The following is a 6978-nucleotide window of genomic DNA, read 5'->3' on the forward strand; positions in this document are numbered from 1 at the left end:
TTCAGAATGGTGGACACCTGCTGGAAGTTATTGAAAACAGAGCAGTGAGGTCATCACAGACGCAGAGCGACCGTGAGACTGAAGAGAGGGACACTGATTAGATGTTGGGAAGACGAAATCCGCCAGGCTGATTTTGAGGACGACACAAACGATTCCAAAGCTTCTGACCTCAGTGAGCTGGTGATGGTGAAACCATGAGCTTTGCAGCGCTCTGAACACTTTAAAAGTTAAACAGGATACTTGCAATTCTGCTTATCAATGCTGCTTTATCTTGGTTCTGTCTTTTTGTGTTGGAGTCAAAAAATATTTAAAAATAACTTAAATCTTCCAGCGGTTTGCTACTCACAAACGTTTCTTGTTCTTTTTGTCCTGCTTCTCCAGGGGCCTGCAAGGAACATGTGCCCAAGAATGTGTTTACCAAGATGTTCTGTGCATCTGTTTGAGGTCATGGGGAAAAGCTGCATCTGCCCAGCAGCAAATTGAAGCCTGCAGGATCCCGCCTCTGCTCAGAGCCACCTGTTCATCATCTCGGCTGCTGCTTCGGCCTCTGCGCTCCAGGATCAGATGCTCTCACAGAGAGCACAGCTGGGTTACAAATACTCATGGGCGGAATCCGAACTCAGTTAGTTGGAAATGCTTTTGAAGAATATTTGAGGGATGTGAACCTTTGGATTTTGGATGCTTTCACTAGGAAATGATAAAACTCTCATGGCAGCAAATTAAGCCTGTGCTTGCAGTGCCGGCACCCCAGGTGTGTGGGGATCGGAGTCACAGTCATTGCATTTTTTCATACCTGTTAATGTGACCGGAAAAGCAGCTGAAGGTTGTCCAAGGGCTTGGGCCCCTGCAGCCATGTGGGTGACATTTGAGGAGTGAACAATGGATGGCAGATCCTTTGTCTTTCCCCGTCTCTATAACCCTGCCTTTCAAGGAAATAGGATAAATCTGAACAAACAATATTTAAAAATGTTAAATGTTTAAAGAGAAACATTTATGTACCCTAACTTACACAATATACGCAAATATGGTGCAAATGATCTATGCAGATAATTGGAGTGTGTTTGCAGGTGCCAATGTGGCAAGGGAACCAGCCCTCTGTGCTTTGTCCATGGGCAACGACTTGCTCAGGGCAGTCCTGACAATGACTGAAAGAAGGAATCACAAAAGGGTAATAATGCTTATTTTTGTCTTATTCTGAAGACAATATTGATTATTTCTCACAGTACATTTTTAAATGAGGAAATTTAAGATATTTTCTAAAATGTTTATAGACATCTCTGTTGTAAGGAAGAAGTATGTAAGTATTTGTATTCTTTTCCTGTCGCAGGTTTGTTTCTACATTTGGCTGGACTGACTTTGCCTTGGGGTGCCTGCTGAAGCATATACTCCATATACCTGGGCTTTACAATAGAGAAGTCGTATGGGTAGTAATAATATAAGGGTAATTCTAAATGCTAGAGGGAGTATAGCTGAAAAGGCAGGTTATTTAGTGGAAACACACTCAAATCCATGCCTGGTGGACTCATCATGTCCATTTGCCATGAGTATCTGAGGATCCCTCATGGATCTGGCTACTGATTGCTGCCTACGTCCCAGGTAGTTAATAAGCAAGGAGTTTAGAACTGTTGATTGACGGGCTCACTAATGTGTCTGGTTATAAAACCAGAGCTAGGATCCAGGTCACTGGCACCAAACAACAACTTCTGGAGTTATTTGGAACTGGGACTACAATCTGGAGCAGTTTTGTCATAGATTATAAAGGTAACTATGGGACCCAGCGTGATAGTGTAGTGGTTAAAGTCCTCGCCTTGTATGCACTGGGATCCCATATGGTTGCAGGTTCTAATCCCAGCGGCCCTGCTTCCATCCAGCTCCCTGCTTGTGGCCTGGGAGAGCAGTCGAGGACGGCCCAACACCTTGGGATCCTGCACCCATGTGGGAGACCCGGAAGAGCTCCTGGCTCCTGGCTTTGGATTGGCTTACCTCCAGCCATTGCGCTCACTTGGGGAGTGAACCATCGAATGGAAGATCTTCCTCTCTGTCTCTTCTCGTCTCTGTATATCTGCCTTTCCAATAAAAATAAATAAATCTTAAAAAAAAAATAATAAAGGTAACATTGTTCTCAAGAAACTGCTTTCGGGGCCCGGCGGCGTGGCCTAGTGGCTAAAGTCCTCGCCTTGAACGCGCCGGGATCCCATATGGGTGCCGGTTCCAATCCCGGCAGCAACACTTCCCATCCAGCTCCCTGCTTGTGGCCTGGGAAAGCAGTCGAGGATGGCCCAATGCTTTGGGACCCTGCACCCACGTGGGAGACCCGGAAGAGGTTCCAGGTTCCCGGCTTTGGATCGGTGCAGCACCGGCCCGTTGCGGCTCACTTGGGGAGTGAATCATCGGACGGAAGATCTTCCTCTCTGTCTCTCCTCCTCTCTGTATATCTGACTGTAATAAAATAAATAAATCTTTAAAAAAAAAAACTGCTTTCTTCACAAGCATTCATGGATAGATTGAACAGACCTGAGAACCGGTGGGGACCAGAGTATAATTTGGTCCACTATTTTTAAAAAAGTACAGGAAATGTACCATGCTAAATATATGTTTTAATAAAAGGAAGTCTCAAGTGAATAGTCTAAACTTTCACCTCAAAAAACTAGCGGAAGAGAAGCAAACCAAGTGAAGTGAAAAGGGGGCCGCAGAGAAGCACTGGACAAAAAGCTTGCCCTTTCAAAGGATCGACTAACTTGATCAATCTCTAGCAAGGCTGACACAGAGGAAGAGTCAGAAGTCACAAATGACTAGTAGAGGAACGGAACGAATCACGACAGATCCTGCACGTCAAAGCGTTAATGTGAGACAACTACTCCTCACAGATGGCGAGTCAACGTGGAAAAGCATCTAATATACCTCCACTCACCCACAAGAAATGGATAATCTTAACAGTGCTATAACTATCAATGAAATTGAACTTGGTTTAAAATCTTCACAAATTTTTAGGTTCACATGGCTTCACTGGAGTGCTTTATGTTTTAAAAAATGAACCGTACCAATTCTAGATAATCTCTGTTCCAGAAAAATAGAAAAGAATAGTCCTAACTTACCTATGAAGTCACTGTTACTCTGGTCTTCCAACCAAATGCAGTTATAAGAAGAAAACAAGAGGGGGTTTGGGGCGCACTTTGGGGCCACTGCTGGGAGCGCCTGGGCTGTATCAGAGTGCCAGCCATGCTGCTTCTGATCTAACCTCCTGCTGTGCACATCTTGGGAGGCAGTAGGTGATGGCCCCAATATTTGAGTCTGTCACCCACACTGCAGAGCCAGGTCCAGACTGAGTTCCAGGCCCTTGACTTTGGTCCATTCATCCCTGGCTATGGTGGACATTTAGGGAGGGAAACCCCTATGCACTAGTATCTCATATATCTAGATACAAAAAAATTCTTAACAAAATAATACATATATATACATATATATCTTATATAGATGAGTGTGTACATATGTATGTATGTATGTATGGAAAAAGAGAATATATCATAGACAAATGTGGTTTATTCCAAAAAGGCTGATTCAATATTTTTAAAAATTGGTATATTCAGGTCCTGGTGCAATAGCCTAGTGGCTAAAGTCCTCGCCTTGCATGCCCGGGATCCCATACGGGCGCCGGTTCTAATCCCGGCGGCCCTGCTTCCCATCCAGCTCCCTGCTTGTGGCCTGGGAAAGTAGTCGAGGACGGCCCAAAGCCTTCGGATCCTGCACCTGCGTGGGAGACCCAGAAGAGGTTTCTTGTTCCTGGCTTTGGATCAGCGCAGCTCCAGCTGTTGCAGCCACTTGGGAAGTGAACCAGCAGACAGAGGATCTTCTCTGTATCTCCTTCTCTCTGCATATTCGCCTTTCCACTAAAAATATCTTTCAAAAATTTGGTATATTCAATCACATGAAAAATCTACAGGAGAAAAATCACATGATGGTGTCAGTTGATAGAGAAAAAGCATTAGAGATAATCAATCCTCATTCATGGTAAAAATTCTCAGAAAACTGGATATAGTGGAGGACTTGCTCAATCTATAAAACACATACTAAGATCATACTTCATGGTATAAAATGTTATTTTCCCTCTAAGATCAACTAAAAGACAAAGCTGAACACACAACTGTGTAATGCTGCATATCTGATGTAACACTGTATATTCTAGCCAATGGAATAAGCGAGCTAAAAGGGATGCTATTCGCAGGTAACACAATGATGTACTCTGAAAATCCTCACAAATCTATAGCAGGCTAAGTTCAGTATGGTCACAGGATATGAGGAAAACATAAACTCGACTGCATTTATAGATGCCAGCAATGAACACGCAGAAGCAAGTAAGACAGGACTGTCAATAATCATCCCCCAGAAAAACACCACCTAGGAGGAAATGAACGAGACACAGCGTCTTATGTGCCCAAACTACAAAATGGTGATGAAAAGAAATCAATGAATACCCTAAACAGATGTTCTGTGCTTAGAGGTTGGAACAGCAATTCTGCCCAAATTAAATAAACATGTCTAGTACAATTTCCAGCAAAATCTAAGTGATTTACAGGAAGACATAATTATTTGATTTTATAGATTCCAGACAAGATTATCATAAAATGTATGTGGAAAGGCAAAGGAACTGGAATCACTACAACAACTCGAAGGGGGAAGAAGACCCCGGAAGAAGTCCCGCCCTGATTCCAGGACCTATCAGTTATCACGCCCATCAGGAAGATGTGATGCCATAGGAGGTCGGCACGCGAGTGAGTCAGCCAAACACGATACAGAACTCAGCCTCATACAAGTGCAACGGATACACTGTTGACAAATTGCAGAAGTAATTTAACAGAGGAAAGAGTCTTACCAACAAGTGGTTCTTGAGCAATTAGATATAAGAACAATGGACTTTGACGTAAGACTGGTGCTTTATACAAAAATCGACTCCAAATGGATTTTACATATAAAAGCATAATAATTTTAAGAGAAAATACATGAGAAAATATTTGGAGTATAGGGCTTACAAAGAACTCCTACAACATTATGTCAAATGCAAGGGAAAAGTGACAAATCGGACATTTACAATATTTAAAATTTCTTCTACAAGAAAGATTAGGGGGTTTGAAAGATGAACTACACACTCCAAGAGTATTCCCAAACCATGTATCCGACATTGTTCTCATGTAGTTAACTTATGATAAAGATGCAACCCAATACATTCATTAGGAGCTGAAAATACGAGTGTACTAAGGTGGAAGAAAGTATTCAGCATACCTAGCCTCCTGCCAAGCACAGCTTAGCCACACAGGACACTGTGGTCCCGTTTACGCCCATGTCGGCAAGGCTGGCCGCGAGCCACTGGAGATGCTGGTCCCGTGCATCAGTACCCTGTGAAAAGACCGAAATTCAATTTGAAGTTACAGTTTCTGCTTCATATGCATCCTTTCCACCATCATAAATTAAAAAAGCAAAAGGCTGAACCACTGTAAGTCAGGAACCATCCGCTGTGACAGTGATCTGTCCTGGGTCCAGTGTAGTGGGCTACGCCATTACCTGTGTTGCCTGCCGACCTCTGCCGCTTTGAGTTCTAGCTGCTTTACTTCTGATGAAGCTGCCTGCCAACGTGTCTGGGAAGGCATGAATAGATGGTCTGAGTGTGTGGGCCACTGCACCCATGTGAGAGACCCAGAAAAACCTCCCTGGTTTTGGCCTGGCCCAGTCAGGGCTTTGAGGCCATTGCAGGAAGGAACCAGCAGATGGAAGACTTTCTTTCTCTCTCTCCTAACTCTGCCTTCAAATAAGTTAATCTTAACAACAACAAACAGAAGAACATTCAAAATTCTTAAAACTCAAAATTTAAAAATCAATTCTTTAAAAATGAGTAAAAGATATGAGGCTACATTTCATTGAAAAGCACATACAAGTGTCAAGCCGGGACATGCAAAGATATTCCACATTCAGGACAGAGAGCTATCATTGCACACCTGTTAGTAGGTACTAAAAGAAAACAGAGATCTTACCGAATGTTGGTGAGGACACGGAGAATACGAGTCTGTCATATGCCGCTGGCCAGAACACGGAAGGATGCACTGAGAGCTATCTGGCAGTTTCTAGAAAAACTAATAGTCTTACTAAATGTCCCAACAGCCATGTTTACATAAAACCTGTACGTGATTATTCACAGATGCCTGTTGCAATAGCCCAAAACTGGAAACCAGGTGGATGGTTGCACAAGCGGTGACTCCGCAGCCCTTCTGTGCCATGCAGTGACACTGGATAATGAGAACACACTGCAGGCACACTCACAGCTTTAATGGGTCCAGAGATGTATTGTGTCAAGTGCAAAAGGCATTCTCGTGAGACACATGCCGTATGATTCCATCTGTATAAAAATCTTGAAATGGTAAACTCGTGCAAGTGGCAAACAGCTGTCAAGAGGCCAGAGTCAGGCCTGGTGTGGGAAAGGAGGAAGGGGCTGCAGGTGGGAGAACTCGGGATGACAGACTTGCTCCATGTCTGGATTGTGGTGGAGTGACTCAAATCTACACTGAGACAGAACTACACAGAATGTCAATTCCCTAGTTTGATATTGTGCTGTAAATTAAGACGTAACTACTGGGGTAAACTCGGGTTCGAGGTGTGTGCGATCTATTATTTTTGCAACTTCCTGTGAATCTACAATCGTCTCAGAAGCAAAGGTTCAAGAAAGTACAGAACTTGTGGGGACATTATCTCTACGTTTTATTTTGTTGGTTGGTATGAAATAAAACCTTTGGGTACATGACTCACAGTTGATTAGGATGAGTGCCGCCGTGCAAACAATTTACCTCCTCAGCACCACTTGGAAACACCTGCGAGTAAGGAAGTGTTACACTTGGGAATGTTCTGGCAAGAACAACATGGCAAGCAGTCCTGGAGGACGGACTCCACGGGTCACCACCCGTGTAATTCCTTTGGGGATCGAGCGTCCTTTAT

The sequence above is a fragment of the Ochotona princeps genome, chromosome 18 (assembly GCF_030435755.1).
Source record: "Ochotona princeps isolate mOchPri1 chromosome 18, mOchPri1.hap1, whole genome shotgun sequence".
Classification (NCBI taxonomy): Eukaryota; Metazoa; Chordata; class Mammalia; order Lagomorpha; family Ochotonidae; genus Ochotona; species Ochotona princeps.